Here is a 26331-nt window from a genome sequence, read left to right as displayed (position 1 = left end):
TCTATATCTCGGACTTTATCGGACATCGGACAATTTATAACATTTCGGGGTTTTATTACATAACGGGTTGTTACTGTCAACCCGAAATGTAATAAGGCATCGCAACCCACTTTGCAATACATTATTGCATTTATGATTTTGTTATGGAGTCTACAAGAACGAAGGTCGGGTGAATTGTCAATTCCTAATCAAAATTGTATTTAAACTTGAAAATAAATTCAAAATATATCAACATCTCGGACATGGGCAAATGTATAACATTTTGGGGTTTTATTACAAAACGGGTTGTTACTGTCAACCCGAAATCTAATAATGCATCGCAACCCACTTTGTAATAAATTAGTGCATTCGTGATATGTTGATGGAGTCTATAAGAACAAAGGTCGGGGGAATTGTCAATACCTTCTCTAAAACTTATGTTAATTTGAAAATAACTTCAAAAATGACTGTATCTCGGACTTTGTCTGACTTAACTACATTTATTACAATTCGGGTTTTTATTACAAAACGGGTTGTTACTGTCGACCCGAAATGTAATAATGCATCGCAACCCACTTTATAATAAATTATTACATTCATGATTTGTTGATGACGTCTTTAAGAACAAAGGTCGGGGAATAGTCGATACCTACTCTAAAACTAATTTAAACATGAAAATAACTTCTAAAAAAGACTGTATCTCTGATTTATTGGACATGATAAAATTTATTACATTTCGGGTTTTTATTACAAAACGGGTTGTTACTGTCGACCCGAAATGTAATAATGCATCGCAACCCACTTTGTAATAAATTATTACATTCATGATTTGTTGATGGAGACTTTCAGAACAAAGTTCGGGGAACAGTCAATACCTACTCTAAAACTAATTTAAACATGAAAACAACTTCTAAAAAAGTCTGTATCTCTGATTTAATGGACATGATAAAATTTATTACATTTCGGGTTTTTATTACAAAACGGGTTGTTACTGTCGACCCGAAATGTAATAATGCATCGCAACCCACTTTGTAATAAATTATTACATTCATGATTTGTTGATGGAGACTTTAAGAACAAAGGTCGGGGAAACAGTCAATACCTACTCTAAAACTAATTTAAACATGAAAACAACTTCTAAAAAAGTCTGTATCTCTGATTTAATGGACATGATAAAATTTATTACATTTCGTGTTTTTATTACAAAACGGGTTGTTACTGTCGACCCGAAATGTAATAATGCATCGCAACCCACTTTGTAATAATTATTACAATTCGGGTTTTTATTACAAAACGGGTTGTAACAACCGTATCCTGGTGTACACTAACTTTTTGGCGTATCTGTTTGTTGTTGTCTGATCGTTATATGGCGATTGTTTTGATGATTGACGTTTTCTGGTCATAAAGCGATGTTAACGCAATCACAATAAAGATAGCAAATCCTTTCTATCAGCTTTTGGTATTTAAAAAAGAAAATTAAATTATAACATAATTTTAAAACTCCTGCATTCTGCTGCACACAATTGTGTTGGTCGCAAGCATTCTATTTAACACTAATATCACGTGTTTATGTACAATACAACGCATGCAACGTATTCATTGCTCCTGTTATGTAAAGCAATGATTTATTATCATAAACGTTTCTTCAAACGTTGTTTAAATCACAAACTTTCACGTGGAAAGTCGAATGCGCAAGCTTTCAATCATTTGGATTATATATACGTATCGTATATGTAGTTTGAAATATATGTAAAAAGTTCTGCAATGTTCGCTATATCAACAATAAAAACAGCAAGACTACACAGAATCGATCCTCGTTCTGTGACAAAGAGGTTTAATGCATGTGCGCAAAGTTTCGTCTCAGATAGGGCTGTGCAGTTCGCCAAAATTAATCATAACGACATTGCTGGCCTAGACTGTATTGTTGATAAAAGATACTTCCATTTAAACGTTAAGTGTTGTCCCTGATTTAACATAAAACTATTTTCAGGACGCAGCAAAACTAATGATATTATTTAAGCGAAATACGTTCAAACACTGAACTAAATACATAATGAGACAATATATTATGTTTCCCCAGCATAAAAGAGGTTAAGTGTGTTTATATATTAAACCACAACGCAAAAGCTATTGCGCCAACTTAATACAATTATCTTCGATTCTTGCTAGTTTGCGAAGACGGGAAGTTGATTTTAAATCAGATATGAGCCGCGTTACGAGACAAATCGGTATTGTACCTTAGGCGGTCAGTGTAGCTCCATTCCAGCGCGTGCATTTGTGCGGTCTGGCCAGGAGCTACACAGACAGCTTTAAAATCGATCAAGGTTTCGTGGTCGTATTTGCGGAAACAATAGCTCCTTAACAGACTGCGCCAATACGCATGCTGGACTTAAGCTACGCTGGCCGCATATGACATAAAACCCATGTTTGCATAACGCGACTAACGTATACCACTGCATAACACAAGAGACGGTGCAATACCGTTTAACATGAGGCCAAATAAAAAAATGAATACTTGTTTAAAACATATTGATAAACTAGACATTGCACATTAATTACTAGTATGTCCAGTAATTCGACGATTACAACTTTATACACTAAATGACGCACGCATAAACGGCGCACTTACGCACAACGCATATGTATAAACATATCAATTTTGATTTTGCCCAACACATAACTGAAAATAAGTCGTTTTGTAAAAAAACAAACAACATAAATCACTTCAGATAAGTGAGTGTACGCGTGTATGCGATAAATGTAAACATACTGTATATACACATAGGTCAGAAAAGTGTTACATAGCATGTAATAAACTTTTGACGTTAACCAAGACTGAACAGATCGGTCACATTTACTCTGGCTCATTCATGTTTGGAGTTACATACAACTGTTAACGGCTTAATACCGGATGGTGTTTCTCTTTATCTGGTGGTATGACTATGTTTTTAAAAGTACATATTAGTTTATTAAAATTGAATTTTTACATGAACAACGACTTTTTTTTAAAGGCTAAGTTTAAAACATAGTTAATGAATTTCGTTAATAAAAACCTAATTTTTAATCGAAAAAAATGAATTGCGGTGTACAGATTTCATCCATGATTAGACTGCACAGGCACAGACGACACATTCTACGTACACTCATTAAACCCCGTTTTCCCAAAGCAAAGCTCAATTATTTTGAAGTCACGAGCCCAACGTCGCATCACTGCTTTTAAAGGGGCCTTTTCACGTTTTGGTAAATTGACAAAATAGTTAAACTTTTTGCGTTCTTCAGCAATAATCAGAAACTTGCTTGAGATACCGACTTTTCTGCTCAACTAAACCGAATGTTTTGACAGTCGGTGCGCGATCAAGCGCGGGGTGTAAACAATGTATCATTGAGCAGCCAATAAACAACTATTTTAGTTATTTTGAAATCAATAAACTTATTTAATTATAAATCATCAATCATTTTGATAAAACAAAAAAATCGTCTTGAAAAAAAATCGATTGTACAAACTAAATGTCACAGGGTATAAATTATTATTTAGTTATTTGTTACTAAAGTCGAGTAGTTTTGGGTAACTCTGATATTAAACCTAGACTGTAGTCTTAGTTGTTTTCTAGTTAACCTATAGTTGAATTTAACCTATTTTAGCACGTGCACGTAACAACCAATCCTTCAGTTTCCCTCCTTTATTCAGTTGTTTGCTGAAGGTTGTTTCAGACAGCCATTCTATTTTGATTGAAACATTATATTATTTGTGTAAGACATTTTATATTCCTGCAGGTAACTTATTTGAATCTTTTATTTATTTTATCTGTCAATTGTTTGTATTGTTATTTAAGACATCTGAAGGTTACGGTTGTGTTTATTAATTATTTATTAAAATAACTTATTGCGAGTAATATTCACACCACCATGCAACGCTAGTCATTTTTAATGTGTATTTCATTTGAATGCATACATATATATCTTGATTATATACCTAATTGCATATATTAATTGTTTCTATTTCAGATACCTGTATCGATCTATGAAAACTTTAAATCTTGATTGATTCGATAGTTTGTCGTCGAGCCCAAAGTACGCAAATTGCGCGTAGCTAGGCCGGCAACATAAATAATTTCATTCTATCGTTTCGATGAACTATTATTTTTCCGAGAACATCTTATGATCACGTGACAAAAAAAACCGCAAAAACACCCGCGAAAATGTACCACGTGACGAAAAAGCACGTATAACACAAATAACATGCGACTATGACTACTATGACTTTTATTATGCAAAATTATACACTTCCGCGAGACGTATTATTCGCAAAAACTTCTATGAAGCCTTTGTAAACGTCTACTTATAACCAACCAGTGAACTTTTAGATATCCAGAAGCCAGGGCCTTATGATTGGAAGTATGTAAAGAATTGAACTCTAACTGAAGTAAGCAAAGGAAACGTAGCACCTAGTTGACCCGTTCTTTCTATATGTGAATGCAGGTTGAATGTAAAGTGTGCTGTTTACTTTCGTAACTCACTACGTGAGCGTACCCGTCGCTTGCTTTGAGTCAAAGAATGAACCATAACATTATTTTAATAATAAATGTATTGGTATTAACCAGCATTGAAGTAAATTCTCAGGCAAACCACATTACAACATGAGCTACGCTGGTCGAAAGACCATTAGACACATTTTCGCATGGCGCGGCTATAAGACAACTGCATTTTAATCAAATATTAACAAACGATATATTTCGATGATGAAAAAATAATCTCATAATAAGCTATGTGAGGACACATTATAGTGTTCACTCCCATAGTATATTTTATCTACTTATACTAATGTCTGGTTTGACTATTATAACACACATTTTATGCAGTAAATATGCGACTTACAAGTGAAGAAAAACACGATTGTTTAACTTTTGTTTTCAATTTAATTATTTAGAAACGTAAATTTCAAACTTTATTTCAAAGTCATCATTTACGCCGATTACCTTTTTAAAAGATCATTCTTGTGATATTACATTTTTTATAGTCGGTTTAAGCGATTGTGGAGCATTTTTGTTGTTGTCTTTAGTGGCCCTGTAATTATTGTTTAATGTAACAATCATGCTAAAAAATATCGAATATTTCGTTAAATAAAGCTAACCCATAAAAAAATCAATATTTCTTTTAGCAAAATGCAAAATTTAAACGTTAGATGTTGTCTGGTAGAATTGATTTAACGAGATACAAAATGCTCGTTTTTATTTTTTTGTGGCCACAAATAATTCCATTTATATCTCCCGTGAAATATCCGAACATTTACGGGCGAACACGAAACTGGATACAGTAAGCATCGGAAGCATGGCGTAGCTCTCATGAATTATGAAATCCAAATGAATTCTGGGTAACTGGAACTTAGCGAATGCGAAAATGGCTTGTATAAATTATGCAAATGAACGCAACCCGAATGAATCCGATCCTGACTCGAAAGCGAAAGTAGATTACATCGTGGAACGATAATTAGATATTTAGATGCTTAAAACTTGCCGAATGCTTGTAATATAACGTTTTTACATCAATGTTACTTGTTTTTAGGGTCTTCCTATTGTAATTAACCATCGTATGGTACTACTTGTTGTCGAATGTTTTTATATAGCATAATACAGTAGCCGTATGTATTGGTGAGCGTGATAGTGACTTTAACTCATGTTCAACGTTTTATAAATTGAGAACGGTGAATATAAACACGCGTTATCTTATACTATTGCGTTTTTATCACCCGTGCAAGTGGACTCTCCCTTGTTAATCAGCAGACGATTTATTCCTTAAATCTGCCTATCTTACGGAGGAGTCCGAAGATAGCCGATGTATCACGATTGTAATTTTATTTTAACATTATAAAAATCCAAGAATTTAAGATCGAACGAAAATGCAATATTGAATGGATCTACGAAAATGTATTTCAATGAAAATATTGTATTTGACAAGTTAAATATCCATAAAACTCTCGGTCTGAAGAACATTACGGAGATAGTCGAGGTTGATTATTTCATGCCGGTCCAATCTGAACGCATCGGACAGTGGGCTACACCACACCGTCTCTCTGATGTACGTAGGCGGCCGTTATATTGGATTTGGAACTACTTTTGAAAACAAGATGGCGGCCCGACGGTTTCAAACCTGGCGTAAAGAAGAAACATTAAAATGTGTTGTTTGTAGCTCGTCTGTTTCAAGATTACATTCCTTTAATAATTTTAAGTGTAAATCTGTGAATTCCCACAACATAATTACACTTGTTTAAATGGAAAGTTTCCAGTATTGACATTGAGTACTCCTATAGTATTAATTATCAATGATGACTTCATGTAGTCAATATAAATTGCAGCAATAGTCTTTTGATAATTTCTATTTTGGCAGACTCTTGGCTCAGATTTATTCTGAACGCGAATAATTTCAGCTATCCTTGATTTTCAACTGGCACCTTTAAATTGACTGTTTTCGTTATAATTTGTGACACTACAAGGATTGCTTACATAAAGTTTAAAATACATCACTCATTGTATACGCATGGAAGGCCAAGTGGTTTAAGCGGTAGACTTTTACTCCAGGGGTCAATGGTTCTAGCCAAAATGAGGGTTACTTTTTTATTTTATTAAATTTTATTCTTGTGTTTTATTGGAGCTTTTTAGATCGAATGTTTACATTTATCAATATTGCACTTAATGACACAAATAATTTGGGAGAGTTCTTTTTTTATTGTTAAGTTTGATTGTGTGATATTTCAAGGAATGCTTATACATGTATAAAGTATAAAATAAACCACTGACTATGGAAGCACTGATGGCCCATTGGTTTAAGCGCTTGACTTTAACTCCAAGGGTCAGTGGATTGAGCCCAGTTAAGGAAGACTTCCTTTCTTTTTTCAGCATAGCTGTTTAACGTCACTTTTGACCTTAGTTTACCTTTAATCATGACCAGTCAAATTCATATAAAAATTCCCGCCAGTAGGTCCCAAATGATTACATCCGAATTGTACATTAGCTAATAATACAAAAATCACTGTAAACAATGGATGCATATCATTTAAACAGAAATATGAATATATTTTAAAGAACATGTACATGTTAATTACAATAAATTAAAAACATGATTAAAAACATTCTCTAAACATTACACCGAAACGTTTTTCCTTAGTTTAAGAAGCATTATAGCATTAATCACATGTCTCTAAAATTAAAAGAAGCTATTGTTTACATGCCGTAACGCTCACACTAAACACTACAAAAACACACACACAAAGTGTAGCAAAGGTACACAAAGTCAAACACATGCTGCAAGGTCCAATAAACCCACTGTAACTCTTGGATTGCCTTCGTTATACCTTGCCTGGAATTATATTCCCCTAATAGTCTTAAATTTATTAAATAAAGGATACACTGGTTAACTTATTTGTGTTTTGATCTGACTTTACTTGTCTTTGTAGCCTTTGCTAGACTGTGTGTGTCTTTGCAGTGTTTAGTAAGACCCACTCTTACTGGTATCTAAATTTGTAAACAGCATAGTTAAACGTATGTCAATGTATCAAGTCAAAACATGTAATAATTTACACTAGTGTTAGTCTATTGCAAGATTTAGTTCACTGATATATTAATTTAATGTGTTATTACTATTAATCACTTCAAGTGGCATAATAATCAATCAGTTGTGTATTGCGCATCAGACCCAAGAAAGAATCAACGCTTGCTGAAGAACTTTTTATTTCAAGATGGTGAGCATAATTAATTGTAAATTTCACCAAGCGCTTATTATATCTAGTTCTGCGGGTTTTTAAATGTACATTACATCAATAGCTTTTGCTGCCATTTTGTTTATCGGATGCAATTTAGTTCAAACACCCATATGCCAAACGATTGACTGCCCACAATGTTTACCTTATTCTTGATTATGGACATTTTATGAGCAAATTATCGCGTTATATAATTGTGTTGATACCAGTGCAGCAAGGGCCCATGTTTTCAACAACGATATGTTAAGTCATTGAAACTTTTAAAGTGTTTTCTGTTGAGTTCAGTAACAATGTTTATATGTGAATATCTGTAATATTATATATATATATATATTATATATAATAATATTATATATATATATTATATATATATTGTGAAGTGTTTTTTTTTATTAAGCTAAACTTTTCAGTACATTATACTTTCTTGAAGAAATTTTGATGAATGAATCCCAGAACTTTCCAAGCATATGTTCGGTGTACATCTTTTTTTCTTTATCTGTTTCTTTTACATTTAAAATACTAGTTGGAAACTGTGTAGAGCTATGATTGTCCCAATTTTGTACATGATCTGATGAACGTGACCATTCCAAAACTCTATTTTACTGTCTGTTCATGTCAATCTACTATCTATTCAATTAATATTTCTGTGTTTTTTGTTTAAACTATTTGGGATTATTTTGATGCATGTTACATCAATTATTTCTTACCGTACAAGCAATCAAACGTTTTATCTTGTAAAATGTTGCAACTCGGCCCTGTTTGTAAATAAAGTTCATTGAACATTATATGGATCTTAATAGTTAGTGCAGCCCAAAATGTCATATTTTGTTATTCTCATTATTTGCTACTTAATTGCTAGCATAAGAAACATACCATTGTAGTTATTTGAATATTTGTTTCGATTTAGTTGTTGCAGTTTCTTACCGCCTCACTGTCACATGTACCAACACATGTACTCACAGATGTAAATAAGCAAACACATTTTCAACAAGTTGTTGGGTTATGTGTCCAGATTTTTATGGGGATCAATAATCTATTGAAATAAAAAAGGCATTTAATTGTTTCTATAACAAAAAAGTGGTTTTAAATAATCTTTTTCTAATTTCAGGTTCAGTGCTTGTGGAAAAACATGAGTTCCTGATCCAGAGTAGCTTTAAAGGCGTGCCCTTATGATACATGTCATTATCAATGTGACAGTTGCCTTAAAAAATTGATGGAGAATAAATTGTTTTTAAAAAGCTTAAAACGTTTATTTACACATTTTGTGTCAAGACTTAATTAAACAATTAATATAGTTGACAGAAATAATTGTTACCAATATTATTGCTGTTAATTGGAACATCCTTATAGTGTAAGCAAACACACCTTTCTATATGGAGAGGAAATCCAGGTTCAAATCCTGGTGGGGATCCCATATTAGCAGCAACTTAGATTATGTTCATATTGATTATACAAACAATACTTTTTGTTGTCAAAGTGTGTTGTATTTAATATGCAAATAAAATTTTCATTGTTTTTTGATAATTTTCTCTATCTCACACACACTTACGCAGTAATTTTGTTTTGTTTTACTTCATGTTATGTATCATTCGTATTAGAGCACCATTCTTTGGTTCACAAGATATCAGATGTCAAAAACAAAGGCCCATAATTATGTCCTGGCAATTTATCATAATCATAAAACTTTTACTTTGAAAAGAAAAGGGTTCTTCTTTGTTTCTACTACAGAATCAAATAAAAACGTTATCTACTACAGAATCAAATAAAAACGTTATTTTTTTGTACTATATTACAAATCAGGATATACGCCGAATATCTTTTTAGCTCCACTGGCCAAAGACCAGCAGGGCTTATGTCATGGTCCTGTGTTCGCTGTGTGTGCGTGCGTCCGTCTGCGTGTTAACTTTTCCTTTACACATCTTTTATCTTTAACATGAAGTACAAAAAACAAGTACCAAATTTTAATTGTTTTTGTCCATAGTCTTAAACTAAAAATCCAGATTGAGAAAGAAATAGCCCTCAGTAATGACACATTACAAATCTTTGAACAAAAATGGAATCTGATAAAATTCTCATAATGTTTGTCCACTTATATACATTTTACTCTTATGTTAGTTTATCTTTCTAAAATTTTTTGTGTATATTTTTTTTCAATCTTATAAGATCATTGTGAACATACAACAAAACACACAAGTCCATTATGCTTTCTTCCCACTTTATACAACTCATCATTTTTCATAACTGTTCTTCTGTTGTTCTTTTCTTTTCTCTTTAAAAAATAACACCTATCACAAACAACCAAAGAAAAAACATATTAACCCAGATTTTTGTTTTTGTTTTTTTCTAAATCTTAAGGAAACCAAAAAAAGTATATATATTAGCATATCTTGTATAACATGTCTGAACTTTATTGCTTTGTACAATCACTTTGTTGTATGATCATATACATGTATACATTGTATGTTCTATATTGAATAAAAAAAAATGTAAAAAACAAATAAAATAAAAATTATTATAAAACTTTTACTTTGAAAAGAAAAGGGGTCTTCTTTGTTTCTACTACAGAATCAAATAAAATTGTTATTTTTCGTACTATATTACAAAATCAGGATAAACGCCGAATATCTTTTAGGCTCCACTGGTCAAAGACAAGCGGGGCTTATGTCATGGTCCTGTGTTCGTCGCGCGTGCGTCCGTCCGCGCGTTAACTTTTCCTTTAAACATCTTCTCCTAAACTACTGGTCCAATTCTGATTAAATTTTTCAGGAATGTTCCTGGGGTGAACCTCTTTCAAATTTGTTCAAATTATGCCTCTGTGATCAAATTTGACCCTGCCCCAGGGGTCACAAAATTGAAAATCTGTTATATAAGGCCTATTTTGTGAAAACTTTCAAAATCTTATTGTCCATAACAATTGAGCCTAGGGCTATCAAATTTTGTATGTAGGGACATCTAATAGTCCTCTACCAAATTTGTTCAAATTATGCCCCTGGGGTCAAATTTGACTCTGCCCCGGGGGTCACAAAATTGAACATATGCTTATATAAGGCCTATTTTGTGAAAACTTAAAAAAAATTCTTGTCCATAACCATTGGGCTTAGGGCTACCAAATTTGGTATGTAGTGACATCTAAAATAAACCTCTACCAAATTTGTTCAAATAATGCCTCTGGGGTCAACTTGGACCCTGCCCCGAGGGGTCACAAAATTGAATTAACGCTTATAAAGCACCTACTTTGTGATATCTTTAAAAATCTTCTTGTCGAAAACCATTCGGACTATGGCTACCAAATTTGGTATGCAGTAGCATCTTTTAGTCCTCTACCAAGTTTGTTCAAATAATGCCCTTTGGGTCAAATTTGACCGGGTCACAAAATTGAACATTATATACGCTTATATCTTGCTTATTTTGTGAAAACTTTAAAAATATTCTCGTCCTTAGCTCTAGGACCTAGGGCTACCACATTTTGTATGTAGTGAGATATAGTAGTCCTCTACAAAGTTTGCTCAAATTATGCCCCTGGGGTTAAATGTGACCCAGCCCAGGGGGTCACAAAAGTGTACATGTGCTTAAATAATGCCTATATTTAAGTATTTGCACATGCCGAGAATATTTGTTTCAGTCTTTTTTTCAGCAGTGAAGCAATACAGGGCCATCATGGCCCTCTTGTTTAATAATTAAGACTATAAATGGTTTAAAGTTTGTGTTTGACGTCCTTGCTTCTGGAAAGCAGAACAGTTTAGGCATAAATGAATACCCTTTTTTTGTTAGAATCAACATTGATGCATTATTACCTAAGCAAAGTTGAACTCTTTAAAAACTTGATGACTGGGTGACTGAATTTTCATGTTTGCTGCTTACAATTTACTGAATATATCAATGTTTATGGCGAACAAATGCCATCTCTCTTTACAGGGAGAAGGTGTTTTTTCATAAATATCCAGGTTATTTTGTATAAATAAGACCACATAACATATTTATATAGTATAAAATGAATTCTGAGCTATACATCTATGATGATGCCATTATGTGTTTCGCTGTAAAAAAAATACAGAGAAAATAGACTACAGCTGCATGTCACAAGAGTTGTTAAAGGGCATTTTGACAGTATTGCCCCGGACTTTTGCCCATTTTGAAGGATAATCTTATAAAAAAATGATTCTTGGTTTAGCGTGCATAGGGGATGGAGGAGCTTTTATTGGTGCCTTTTAAAAAAGTTGTTTCATATTGTGGAAAATTGAGTTTTAAAATGTATACAGGATGCCTTAAATTAGTCAAATTCCAACAATGTCTTTGGTTTTTCAATTAAAAACAAGAGATGTGTTTGTCAGAAACACAATACCCCCTATTGCGCCGCTTTAAAGCCATATATTTGACCTTTAAGGATGACCTTGACGTTTCACCACTCAAAATGTGCAGCTACTTGAGATGCACATGCATGCCAAATATCAAGTTGCTATTTTTAATATTGCAAAAGTTAGGGCAATGTTAAAGTTTTCAGACGGAAGGACAGACAGACAGGCTGACGGACAGTTCATAAACTATATGCCACCCTACCGGGGGCATAAAAAACTGTATTCTTATTTTTTTTATAGGTGTTATTGGTGTCTCCACAGTATTGGAATAACCAATTTACACTTAAGGCTAAAACAGGGCTGATCCATTTTATTCACCACGAGGTTCATTAAAATGCTTACTGGGTCAAACATGCGGCATGGGGATACGCGTCGGCCTCTGCCGCGCCACTTCTAGTTACAATTGTTGCCTGCACAGTTGACCATATTTAGTGTTTTGGTTGCCCAGCTAAAGAGTATCGGCCTGGCCAGAATAACAGCATTTGGAATTAAGTTGCTTAGGCTAAAATATAAAAAATATCTGCCATACTGTATGGTTGCCATCATCAAATGCACAGAAAGAATTGTTTTTCAAATTCAATCAAGCTCTCCACTTATTCCATCCTGCGAAACCCTTTAGGTGTCTCAATACTGGTAATAGTAAACCCCACTGAGAGCCATATGGCTTTTGTCTGTATACAGTTTGTGACTGCCTTACTTGTCACTATAATGATGTTTTTTTTTTTTGGGGGGGGGGATCTAAGTGGATTTTACTATTTCTTATATTACACCGAAGAGTTTTCCCTGTACCTCTGTACAGTGTTGTACGATTGTTTATGGTATAGAACCTAAACATATGGATTAAATCTCAAAGTTTGTCGCCCTTCAGAACATCCGCAATGTTGTACCGATAATTAATGCAATTTAAGAAATACTGGTTCTTTAAGTTTGAATAATGGTGTTGTTTACACTTCAAGAAACAACTAATAAGCTTTCTAAACATTTAATTAACATTTGAATATTTTGTGTGTAATGACAACTAATGTTTAACAATAACAGAAACAAATATTCTATTATATTACTCCTCAGAGATATTGGTCCTTCTATATCTATATTATCAGTAAATTTAGTGCAAATTTAATGGTTTGTAACCCGAACTATATTTTCGGTGTAATATCCTCCGCCTAGAGGCGTTAGACATATCCTTCCACCAAATACACCCGAGAGACGATCGCCGATATGGCGGAATTGTCCGAGGTGTCCCGATTGATGCCGGTCAATACATTATTTTTTAGTTTGACGCAAACGCTATTAATAGATTGTATGTTATATATTAGTCATTACTACTGCTCGCATTCATGGAGTGATTACACTGATGGTAGATTCATTTGTAATGAGTAAACATTCGCAGACTTTTAAATGGTTACTTAAATATATTAAGATTTAGTTTCGTTTCTTTGACACAATAATGTAAAATGTTTATCTCGATAATATTAACTCTTTCAAGAATGTGTGTTTAAGTGTTGAACGAATTTGAAATCGAAAGTGCAGACACACTTTCAAAAGTACATGTATTAATTACGACTGTAACGTTTCATTGTCTTTTTAACTGTGTTTTGTATTAATTTGAATAACTATTTTTCAGTTCGAAAATCTATATTTTTAAATGACAATCATGGAACATGAATATTTTGCATTGTTTGTATCGATAAGGCCTAACTTAAAATTAAGTTTGTTTGCGCTTTACCGACCGACCCACTTTTTACCCCCCGACCCAAAATTTTTTTATTGCGATTTCTGAAAACGTATTTTTTTATTTTCGTATTCGCCGATCATAAAAGAGCCGAATGCAATATTTATTCGTTCACGTTATCCCTGTCCATTCTTATCGCCCCTGACCGATCTAGGTCGCCGCGATGGTTGGAATTTCAGGTTACATTACACTAAATCATTTCGTATCCCTCCGTGGTCCATTCGCAAGTAGTGCCTATTTCTAAAGAGTTCCTTTTCTCTTCGGTATTTAAAGCGATTTAGCGATCGCACCCATGCTTTTTGTGATTATTTCCTGCATCCTGTGTGTGTTTGCAACATTTTGGCGCATTTCATTGGGGATTACGTTGAAAGATGACTGTTTGGGGTGTGTTTATTGACGTACGGCGCTTTTGTCGAAATATTTACTTTCGAAACTCTGTTTTCCAAGGGTGCTTGCCTTTGGGCGATTTTTACTTTCTTAGAAGTTGCGAGACCATATATTTTTTGACTGCATTTATTTAAAGAGGACAGATTTATCTTTAAAATGATACCGGTCTTGCAAAATTTGATATATAGGAGAAACAAGAAAAATGCTTTGAAAGTTGGCAGTTTTATAATGGGATCCTATGGGAAATGCAATTAGTGTAATATAACCTTTAAAAACGCACATACCGGGTCTTCAGGTACAATATCTATAGAAAATCACTATTTAGCTGTGTAATTTTATTGATTGGATTACATTTAGCGGGAAAACATGTGAAAAGTATAATTGCATATGTGTTTTCTACAATTGTTAAAGGAAAATGGGAGTTTTCGGGTAAAAAAGTAAAAAAAGTACGGAAACCTGCTTTTCGGACCTCAGTGCTCACCCAATCGTGTTTTAAGAAACGTATAACACTTTTAACGCATCAGTTATGTCCATGGCATGCAAATACGTGTAAATGGGCTGTTTATTTTGTAGTTTTATATGATTTACGTGCGATTTGAGGTCGCATTGCCTCCGAAATCCAAGTATAGAAAACGAAAGCCAGATGGCTTATCACGTGTCATACTCAAAGGCGTTTTTGGGGTATTTCTAGTTGTCAGATCGACCTGAAATTTTGTATTTGTAGTTCAAATATATTAATAATGCTGCACGTGCGTTTTTTCCATGATCTGAAAAGTTTAACTTATCTTTAAGGTTACATTACACTAAATCATTTTGTATCCCTCCGTGGTCCATTCGAAAGTAGTGCCTATTTCTAAAGAGTTCCTTTTCTCTTCGGTATTAAAAGCGATTAAGCGATCGCACCCATGCTTTTTGTGATTATTTCCTGCATTCTGTGTGTGTCTGTAACATTTTTGCGCATTTCATTGGGGATTACGTTGAAAGATGACTGTTTGGGTGCGTTTATTGAAGTACGGGGCTTTTGTCGAAATTTCACTTTCGAAACTCTGTTTTCCGAGGGTGCTTGCCTTTGGGCGAATTTTACTTTCTTAGAAGTTGCGAGACCATATATTTTTTGACTGCATTTATTGAAAGGGGACAGATTTATCTTTAAAATGATACCGGTCCTGCAAAATTTGATATATAGGAGATACAAGAAAAATGCTTTGAAAGTTGGCAGTTTTATAATGGGACCCTATGGGAAATGGAATAAGTGTAATATAACCTTCATATGCCCCGATAGACAATCCCAGAATCCATAAATTGACCGCCGCCATATTGACTATTACGTCACCCGCTACTAAAACGGTACTGAAGAATTCGGCAGATTACAACGTTATGATAGTGTACAACCGCTTTATTCAAATAAACAGTACTTAAAGACCGAAGGTGGCTTTGCTATTGAATAGTACATATCTTTGTTTGTCTTAACAGTTACCATTTCGATATTAATATTTCCCTTGTAAGTGTCATTTTAAAGGTAATATACACATCTAGAGCCGAAATGATGTTTGTGATTCTAAAATTGGTCCGGAAATATTTATTAGCGGAACTCTGTAAGATTTCAGGTAAAGTTGTTTTTAAATTAAAATTATGTATCTAGTTAAGTCTCAAACTAAAGTGATTTTTAGCAATCTTTTATTTAAAAATCGCTCTCAAGCTAATACAAAAATATCTAGCCGGAAATGAATTTTGTGATTTTAAATGAACAAGTACCGGAGTAATTCGTTTGCAAAACTGTGTAAGATATCAGGACATGTCATACTTTTTTTTATTGAAAAGGACATATCAGCTTTTGTCTATAACTTTCTTTTTTTTTTTAAATAACGTTTTACATGTAAAATCAAAGTTTATTGCCTGAAATAAACGTTGTTTGTGCTATTCTCAATATTTACTTAACTGATTTAATTATTTTTTTTTTTTTTAATAACATCTTAATTCACGATTGAAATGTTCAACATGAACAATTATGAGCCTTAAATAAACTTAAATAGTTCCACTTGTGTTCTCTAGATTTCTCTTAACGTATGTCTCTATTAAATATTCATGCCAGGGACCTACACAAATAGGTCCATGTCCATGCTGTGTTAATATGTGTTGAAATATGTTTAAAAGTACGCCGGGGTACATGGTAGTATACTTCAGAGTACCCGGGGTACTTTTGAGAAGTACCTGAGCCTACAATTACCAATTAAGCAAAAAATGTTGGCAGGTGAAAGCTAGATTATGTAGGGGTTATAGAGCTCATAAGTACACAGTTTTCGTATAGTTAGTATAAAAGGAAGTTTCACTAACATAGCCAAACATGATGGTAGCTAGGTCGACTAAACGTTAGTTTTGTTTTCTAAACTTTTCTTTTACGATTGATTACCCTTAATAAGAATATGCCATGACATGCAGAAATCTTCCCACTCTGTATTTAACATTATTTTTATATGGTTTTGGTCAATTTGAAGTCAGTTAAGTAAAGTTGATCGATTGTTTTCTTTTATGTTATAGTTAGTTTAGTGAATATGATCGTAAACTAATATTGCAATACCGAAAATCAGGGTGTGATTCGCACAAACACGTAGGGACGTTAGTGCGATTGGGTTGGTGAAAACAAACAATTTTTTTACGCCTTTTTTTGTAAATTAGGCAAGTCCGAAGATCTGACTGTCAGAAATATCTGACATTAGACAATTCTTGGTGGTTTTTAGATTATGTTATATGGGTATTCGTTATATTCACGGACATGCGAACATCGGCTTTAACTACGGGCGGCCAGGATCTACGCTGTCCGCTTTAATGTCACCGAAGGTTTCGTGGTCTCATTAGCGGATTGGGTATCACCTATCCAGACTGCGCAAATGCGCAGGCAGGTCTGAAGCTACGCTGGTCGCATTTGGCATAAGACCAATTTTCGCATGACGCGAGTCAATTAAGTTAATTTGATTCATTAATTATTGTAAACTCTTACTTGAATGCATTTCGAGTGAATAATTTATTAAAAGGAAATAATGTGTACGTCAAGTAATTTCCTATATTTTTAATGAATGTGTGAATTTACAAATTAACCATGTATATAACTGAGTATAATGATAAATGTTCTGACCATCATTTCGTTGTCGTTCGCGGTGGGTTAAGTAGGTTTTATTAAAACATTTGTATACCAACTTCTAGTAATTTGCAATATAGACACTTCTTGTTGGCAGGAAAACGTTTTTGACGATGCTGGAACAGCAGCGTCCCAGGTTTGATAATCACCTAAAAAATTTGCACAATGACCATCTATGTAAAAGACCGAGCCAGTCCGATTGAGATAACTCGATTTTTCAGTTACTTCCCTTGGGCATACGCCACTGCGTAGGATCCTATCATTGATAACATTCTCCTAGCAGAGTTGTCGTTCGTGTTTCAACATTCAACAATGGAAGCCTTAATGAGAGTTTCGATTAAAAACTTTCTTACTGCATACATTGGCTTGTTTCGCTATTTAGAAGCTGTCATTTAGGATATATGAATGATTCATTCACTAAATCTCCGCTTATGACAACAATAGTTGGAATTCGAAGGATATATACTCGATGTGAATGAAGGACTTTCTGGTCTCTGGATCGTAACAGCTTGACAGTGACACGGCAAAACTGGCATACTGATTACTGGTATTTTAGTTATCAATATAAGTCACATTGTGCTTTATAAATCGTATTCGAGCATTTTGCGACTGATTGAATGACTATGATACCTGATATCAACATTTCATCGGGGATTTGCAGATCACCAAGCTGTCCTGAGATTTAACATTGATTTCAAACTTTTACTGGTTAGTACTCTTTCTTAGTGTTAGTACTTTTTATCATTTTAAAGTTAAATGAACTGTGTCACAGTAAAAGAGACATTAACCCTTTCAGTGCGTGACCGAATTTTAAAGGCCTTTGCAAACAGTTTGGTTCCAGATGAGACGCCACAGAATGTGGCGTCTCATCTTGATCCAAACTGTTTGCTATTCTGATAGTATTCTATGAAAAAAAATGAAGAAAATGCTTATTTTACAAATTCAGCAGACGACATTTTAGCAGACGACAAATTTCCCAGCATGCAAAGGGTTAAGGCGATTGTGGCCAGTTTGGATCTAGATCAGCCAGCAGTCGCTTGAAAGCTGTTTGCTTAAAAGCGTTTTTTCTGACAATAACAACTAATTTAATTGGATACTGATTTGACTGCGCTTTTCCTGTGACCTGGCTCAAATAACAGAAGTGTCATTTATCAAATTATTTATTTCGAACATTAATCAATTGCTTTTCTTGTCCCTCGGGATCCATGACTCCAGCACTTTCCTGTTGAGAATTGAATACTGCTAAAGGCGATGCTAGGGGGCGTGAGAGATGTTGCACCTTCCAGTATCGCTCGATTGTTCATTGTCGGCTCGGGTACTACGTACATGTACCCTGGGTACTCTTAAGTATACTTACATGTATCCCGGGTACGGTACATATACTAAAATGTACCCGGGAAATTTAACCCTAAATCAGTTGTTGTCGACTATATTTTTGTAATAATTATATATACACATTTATGTCAATTTTCTGAAGAATGGCCTCTATATTATCGGAACACATACTCAAAAAGCATGTTGATGCAGTGTTTTTTGAAGAGAAGTGTGTTTAAGATAATCGGTTGCGCGTTTTACGACATCGGATATTGGACGCGAATACAGCTCGGGTACAGTCTAATATGGACCGAGTACAATTACGTTTATTTACCGTACCTGGGGTACATGTAAGTATACTTAGAGTACCCAGGGTACATGTAAATATACTTAAGAGTACCCGGGGTAGATGTAAGTAGTACCAGAGCCGACAATGACCAATCAAGCTCCATTATCCGTCATAAACCGACTCAAAAAACCGAGTCGGCAATATTTGACTTAATTTTTGGTTTGGTTGCTCTCGAGGGATCGAAAATTTCAGAATCTTCCTAAAAGCCCTACGGGTTCGATCTCCAGAAGCGACATTGAAAACTAGCATACTTTGTTATCTAAAAGGTTGCTAAACCTGATATACAATGATAATGTGAATTTTCTCTCACATGATGTTCATCAGTCATATTATATAAAAACTTACAGCAGTAGTAAACAACTGGACAATAATTAATGAACGCATCTTTCATTTGTCTTTGACACTTTGATTTTGACATGACCTAGATTTAAATATGTGACTGGACTTTACCAGCACTCTTGTAACAGAGCTAAAGTTTAAATGTACCATTGAAGATCGCCTAAATCCAGATTTGCTATTATAGACGTGTGGAAAGTTTTAAGGGTGTGACAAGTAAGCAAAAATTGGTCATTACCCAGAGGCCACAACTGTTCTATGACCGTATTAAAACAAGAAAAATCAGTGCCTGATTTAGATTTCCTTAGATAGTTCAATAAAAACTAATTTCATAAGCCTGGTAACAGTTTAACGGGAATGCTACCAATGTGTCACACCAGGGCTTTGAATTTGAAATCTAGGACATGCATGGTAATTTCTTCATGAAATCAGGACACAAAATTGTATTTTAAGTCCTTAATTGACCTGGCTATAGTTCTCAGATTATTATAAGCTCAATCAGTATATTTATATCATTATTTATGCTTTGTGTATTGTAAACATATACACAATCATGCAGTTACATGATAGCAATAAATAATATCAAAGCTACCCATACTATAAAGGTCATTGACAAAGCCTATGGTCAAAATGTGAACACATTGAGTGTAATCGCCCTCTCGTGCCAGCAAAAACAACACGTTGACAGGTTGTCATTTTTGACAGTTCAACTTTCACTTTCATTTTGTGATATCAAACTATTAACAATTATGTGGCTGAGAAAAATATCGCCATTGCTTTTTATGCTCCCGGTAGGGTGGCCTATATCAGTTGAACTGTCATCAGTCATTGTGTCAGTCTGTCCGTCCGAAAACTTTAATGGCCATAACTTTTTTAATATTGAATATAGCAACTTGATATTTGGCATACATGTGCATCTCATGGATCTGCACATTTTCAGTTGTGAAAGGTGAAGGTCATCCTTCAAGGTCAAATGTCAAATATAAAGCGTCTGTCTGTCTGTCCCAAAACTTTAACATTGGCCATAACTTTTTCAATATTGGCGTGCATGCGTATCTCATAGAGCTGCACATATTGATTGGTGAAAGGTCAAGGTCATCCTTCAAGGTCAAAGGTCAAATTTTGCAATATTAAAGATAGCAACTCAATATTCGGCATGCATGTGTATGTCTTGGAGTTGCACATTTTGAGTGGTGAAAGGTCAAGGTCATCCTTCAAGAACGGCCACCGGAAAAACTTTGCGAAACCGAAATTTCGCAAACTTAAGTACCCTTTTTCTTAAAGATTTGCTACTTTGAGACATAGTATGCGATAAAAGTCTTATCGTTGATTAATAATTGGTTATTTTCACTCAAAAAACGCGTTTTCTTCACTATGAAATTTATAAGCAAAGTAGGGATTCCCATGGGATTTTTGCATTTTCCCATGGGATTTTCGATTTTCCCATGGGATTTTTTCTCCCATGGGATTTTTTTTCTCCCATAATTTGCAAATGGGAGAAAAATCCCATGGGATTTTGAACATTTTAAAAAACGTGTTTTATTTGCGTTTGCAAGTATTTTAACGTTATTTAAGGACTGTATATTGGTTTTATGCCAATTATATATAAAAATATATAGTAATAAAAAAATCCCATTTTAAAATGGGAGAAAAAAATCCCATGGGATTTTTTTCTTATTTTGAGAGATTTATTCATGAAACTTTCAGAAACATCATATTTTATGAAATGATGAACAACTACGATATTTTAATGCGTTTAGTCTTTTTTTTAAAAAAAACAAAAAATCCCATGGGATTTTTAAATCCCATGGGTTTTTTTCTCCCATGGGATTTTTTCTCCCATGGGATTTTTTTCCAATGGGATTTTTTAGTTTCGTAAGCCGAATAAGTTTCCTAATGCGAAAAACAACAATAAAGGAAATAATAATTATAATTTTGAATAATAAATTAAATAATATAAATAACATGAATATTTTTAAAATGAGTTACAATTAAAGGTTTATGCTAGTAGAACTTATCATTTCTTGTTCGAGCAGATGGTTGAGTCCAATTGGTGAGTATGCCAGCTTAGAACCAGTATAAATGCATCGCAGACAGACAACGCTGTCATACTGTACACACCGCTGAGTAACAATCTTTATTGCATTTCATTTTGCAACAGAAAATGAACTCCGTAGTATAATTGATCTTATATATGCCCTCTGCTTTTGAAAGCGTGCAACACATTAACATAACAATAAGTCCATGCCAAAAACTATGTGCAAATTCCATTCAAAGCTATATACACATTATAAAGGTCAGATGACCCGCGTCATGCGAAAATGGGTCTTATGTCATATGCGGCCAAAGTTGGTCCATCCTAGCTTGTCCAACCGCGCAGTCTGGTCAGGTACTACGCTGACTGATATATAAAGTTAAGCCATGATTCGTGGTCTCATATCCAAACTCGGTAGCTCCTGTGCGAAACTTTCACCGGAAACGACGGCACCGAGACGGGCGCTCGAACTTTGCGGATGCGCGTTATATGTTATATAAAATAGCGCGATGTGTTTTTTCTTGCCTCAAATTAGTAAGCCCAATCAGCGTTTTATTGTGTTCTTTGCTTCTACTATTAACAAGAACTTCAACTGATACGAACATGAATTTTATTTTAATATGTTTATTTAATGCTCGGAAAACTCATTGTATATTTAGACTACTACTTATAAAACAAAGTCGGGTTTTCAACATCTGTTTTCGGCATATAAATTGTTATTCCAAACCAGATTTTACGCACTTTACTGTACAAAATACCGTTAGGGCCACCGTGGTTACTCATTAAAATCCAGAGGGCGAGAATGCGAGAACGCGAAAGTACGATGACGACAGTGCAACAATACGATGGCGACAATGCGTTCGTACGATTGCGAAAACGCGCTAGTACGATGACGACAATGCGACAGTGCGACAATACAATGGCGGCAGTGCGATAGTACGGGGGCGACAATGCGATAGTCATATCGTACTGTCGCCGTGGTATCATCGCAATGTCGCCATCGTTCTATCGCATTGTCGCCATCGTATTGTCGCACTGTCGCCATCGCATTTTCGAATTGCTGCCATCATACTATCGCGTTATCGCATTGGCACCATCGTACTATCGCACTGTCGGCTATCGCCATCGTATTGTCGCATTGCGTCATCGTATTTTCGCACTGTCGTCATCGTATTATCGCACTATCGAACTGTAGTATTGTCGCCATCGTCCTATCTCACTGTCGCCATCGTATTGTCGCACTGTCGTCATCGCACTGTCTGATTGTCGTCATCGTATTATCGCGTTCTCGCATTGTCGACATCGTACTATCGCATTGTCGCCATCGTATTGTCACCCTGTCATCATCGTATTGTCACATTGTCGCCATTGTACTATCGCGTTCTCGCGTTCTCGCCCTCTGGATTTTAATGTGTAACCACGATGGCACTAACGGTATTCCGTAATACTGCTAAAGCACAGTATGATTAGGTCACTCCCAATGCTCAAATCTCTATGTCTATTTTAGTAACAACACATGTCTATGGAAGGATATTTAGGTAAAAGTTACATCATTCGTGGTGAATATTTACATTATGACTGATGCTTATTCTAATTTGCTTTATGACAATTCCAACATGCTTGTTGTCTATTCGTTTATACTTGATGATTGCTGCAACATTACATCATTCATGAATAATATTTACATTATGCGTGATGTTTATTCTAACATGCTTCATGACAGTTCCAACATGCTTGTTCTCTATCGGTTATACTTGATGATTGTTTCAACATGCTTGGTGACTATCCAATGTTTGTGTGTTCATTATTCCTGAAACCAGTCATAATCGGTTTTGCCACTAAGCGTCATTAACAACGGCAGTTAGCAACAGGCAGTAAGCAGAATGCAAGTTACTAAATTATGACATCAGGTGGCGCGCGTTTATATTCCGTATGTTGAATAAATTACTTTTCGGAAAAAAAAGCGAAAACATCCGAATCATTTTGACTAGTAAACTGAATAAGCTGAATTAGTTCCCTTCGTTATATAATCTCCATTAAACTAAATACGTTCATTATTGCCATGAAGACCAGTAAGTTTACACAATGAATTAACTGCCGTGAATGTTTTTGATATTTGTAAGATGCAATTGGCACTCAAGAAATTATACATGTATTTTATTTAGAACATAACGGGGCTGATGTGTTGGAATTGTGGCCCTTCCCTAGTCCAAATAATTACAGTAGACGTAATCTACCGATGTGCATTGCATATCGACCTCATATTTATAAAGTAGCCCAAACCCCCATTGCCACAGACCTGTGCGTGAAACTTTCAGATTTCTCTAGTCTGTTTACCATGCTATAATTACAATTTCTATAAACACATATTTATCATTTTATGACTATATAATGTCTGTGGTATACAGAGAAACCTGAAAGTTACAAGTACTCGTGTCTAGTACTGTTCAACTATTGTACTCCTCGTTGAGAAAACAACTACTTCATCTACATGTATTAAAATATCATAACACATAATTTTCAATCAAGTTGGAAAAAATCAATAAATAAATGTCATATAAACAGGTTTGTCATGAACGTTGACGTCGCTCTTGGTTACCAGAAAAATTCCCACGCACGGATTTCAACCGTCATTGTTTACAATCAATTAAGTGCATAAGTACTTGAATTTGTATAGTGTTTTTTAAAAGTGTCCAGCTACAGGTGGTTAGCGTGTGGCTATAATACTAGTTAGTGAAAACATATTTTGGAATGATAAGTAATCATATTATAACGAAAAATCAACTTTTCTTAAAAAAAATAAGTTAAATATATATTCAACAAGGTATCCAACTCGAAATCATCCGAAAACGGGATGCATCGTTTTAAACAGCCATTACTTCATCAATTTTGCAGCGATTTTCACGATCTTGGTCTTATTCAACGCAGAAATAAATTTCCTTTCTGGAAATGTATATGTCTTGCAATATTTTTACAAATACTGGGTCAACTTTTAAGAAATAACACGATACACAACTCGCGTGACCCAGCTGTGATCGATCAGACAGTATTCATGACTGAAATCTTCACGGGGAAATGGGCATTTTCCCTGCAAAGTTCACGAACCTCGATACCATAATTCAATAAAACGTATGAAAAAAACATTCTTACCGTGCTTGCCGTAGAATTATGCATCAAAACTAACTGTCCAGCGCATTTTCAAACCTTTGTTTACATACATTTCAACCAACTGACATTTTAAACACAAGAGTGATTTCATTGCTCCAATGCGGAGTTGTGTCTTTACAACTGGAGATTTCATTCATAAATACGGTCTGATCGATCACAACTGGGTCAAGCAAATTATGTATAGCTTTATTTCTTAAAATTTGACCCAGCATGTGTAGAAATATAACAATATATATACATTTCCTAAAAGGAAATTCATTTCTGCGTTGAATAAGACCGGGTCATGAAAATCGCTGCAAAATTAATTTAGTAATGGCTGCTCAAAACGATGCACCCCGTTTTCGGATGATTTCGAGTTGGATACCTTGTTATATATAAAACGGTAGTGATTTTTTTTTTTATAGAAAATTTGATTTTTCGTTTTAATATGATTATTTATCATTCAAAAAGATGTTTTCACTAATTATTATCATAGCCACACGCTAACCACCTGTGTGTCCAGCACGTGTGCCGGGAGAACAGGGCTTAATGTATTTTTTGTTAAGCTCTATAATATTTATATCCAATATGTATGAAAAAATGTCGGTGAACATTATTCCGGTGTTAATTTTTGAAAATATTGAGGCATTCGTTAATTATGGATCTAAAACGGAACATTAATCCGCAAAAAAAACACCGGGCATATTGCATATTAGATCGGACACATGAAATTATTTCGAAAGAAAGCAATAAGAGTTCAAATTCTACATGAGTAAGTCTCGCTGTGCACGATTACGCTCTTACTGCTCGTATATATTTGAGTCTTGGCAAATACCTAGTGTTTTATTTTGCTTAATCTAAATTGTGTCATGCATCTATATGTACTTTAAGCAGCATGACCAACAGCTCTTTCATATGTGAAAGAGATTGACACGAAATACCTACCCATCTATAATAAAGTTTATATGTGCACTTCAATATTATAGTTTTAAAGCATTTTATGTGGTGCAATATAAAAGTACTCTAGTAAATTTGAAATTATGTAATCGATTTCCTCTCAACATACATGCAAAGTTCCAGATAACTTTTTCAGCAAAATCTTGGTTTACACTCTATAATAATCCAGCCTTAAAGTCTATTATTAATTCTTTTTTTTCAGGTAAATATAATTTTTGGCACATCCGCATTTAGGTTTATAGTCTAAGAAGAGCTCATGACAATTGCCGGGTTACAGCCTTTTTGCGATAAAAGGACCAGATAATGGAAAACGTTCGGCTTTTCGACTGTTGTAAAGATGGTCTGTTATTCATAATAACGTTAAAGTGCTGTTGATTTCATAATTGTAATGAGGGCCTAGACGAGTGGGAACTCATTGATAAAATGTTTACATTATATGCATTGATATTGAGTTTTACGCATGATCACACATTTTGAATTCTTATTTTATTTTTCCAATGTGTAACCGTACGCACAGAATTTAAGTCTACTTTTTTACTAAATTTAATTCAATTTTTTACGACTTTAAGCGTCTTATCTGGAGCTCTGCATACATGCATTAGTAGCATATATTGAAATATATCCATAGACTTTCTTTGGTTATTGAAGGTAAATTACTGTACAAAAATTATGGTTAGTCATTAACCAAAAAAAAGTTAAGTCTACAAACACGCGGTTAATTTCGGTTCAGTAGCAAATATCTTACAAAGGTGCGCAACTTCTCCTATAACATAAAATTTCCGTTATACGCCGTAAATTTCCGTAGTCCTCCGTAGCATTTCGGAATGACTGTCAATTGACATCATTGTATC

General features: G+C 34.4%; 1 protein-coding gene across 2 annotated transcripts in view; it reads left to right on the top strand.

Moving 5' to 3' along the window:
- Positions 1-26331, top strand: part of LOC127851186 (uncharacterized) — a 162786-nt gene that overhangs the window by 34509 nt on the left and 101946 nt on the right. The window contains exon 1 of one of the 2 annotated variants that reach the window (XM_052384816.1): positions 13373-13444. The exons of the other annotated variant lie outside the window; for it this stretch is intronic. The gene's annotated coding sequence lies outside the window, so the exon portion shown is untranslated. Of the gene's footprint in view, positions 1-13372; positions 13445-26331 lie in introns of those variants that run through there. 2 annotated transcript variants of the gene reach the window in all.

The sequence above is a fragment of the Dreissena polymorpha genome, chromosome 11 (genome assembly GCF_020536995.1).
Source record: "Dreissena polymorpha isolate Duluth1 chromosome 11, UMN_Dpol_1.0, whole genome shotgun sequence".
Lineage (NCBI taxonomy): Eukaryota > Metazoa > Mollusca > Bivalvia > Myida > Dreissenidae > Dreissena > Dreissena polymorpha.
The sequence above is the reverse complement of the archived record's forward strand: the minus strand, read 5'-3'. Positions and strand labels throughout refer to the sequence as shown.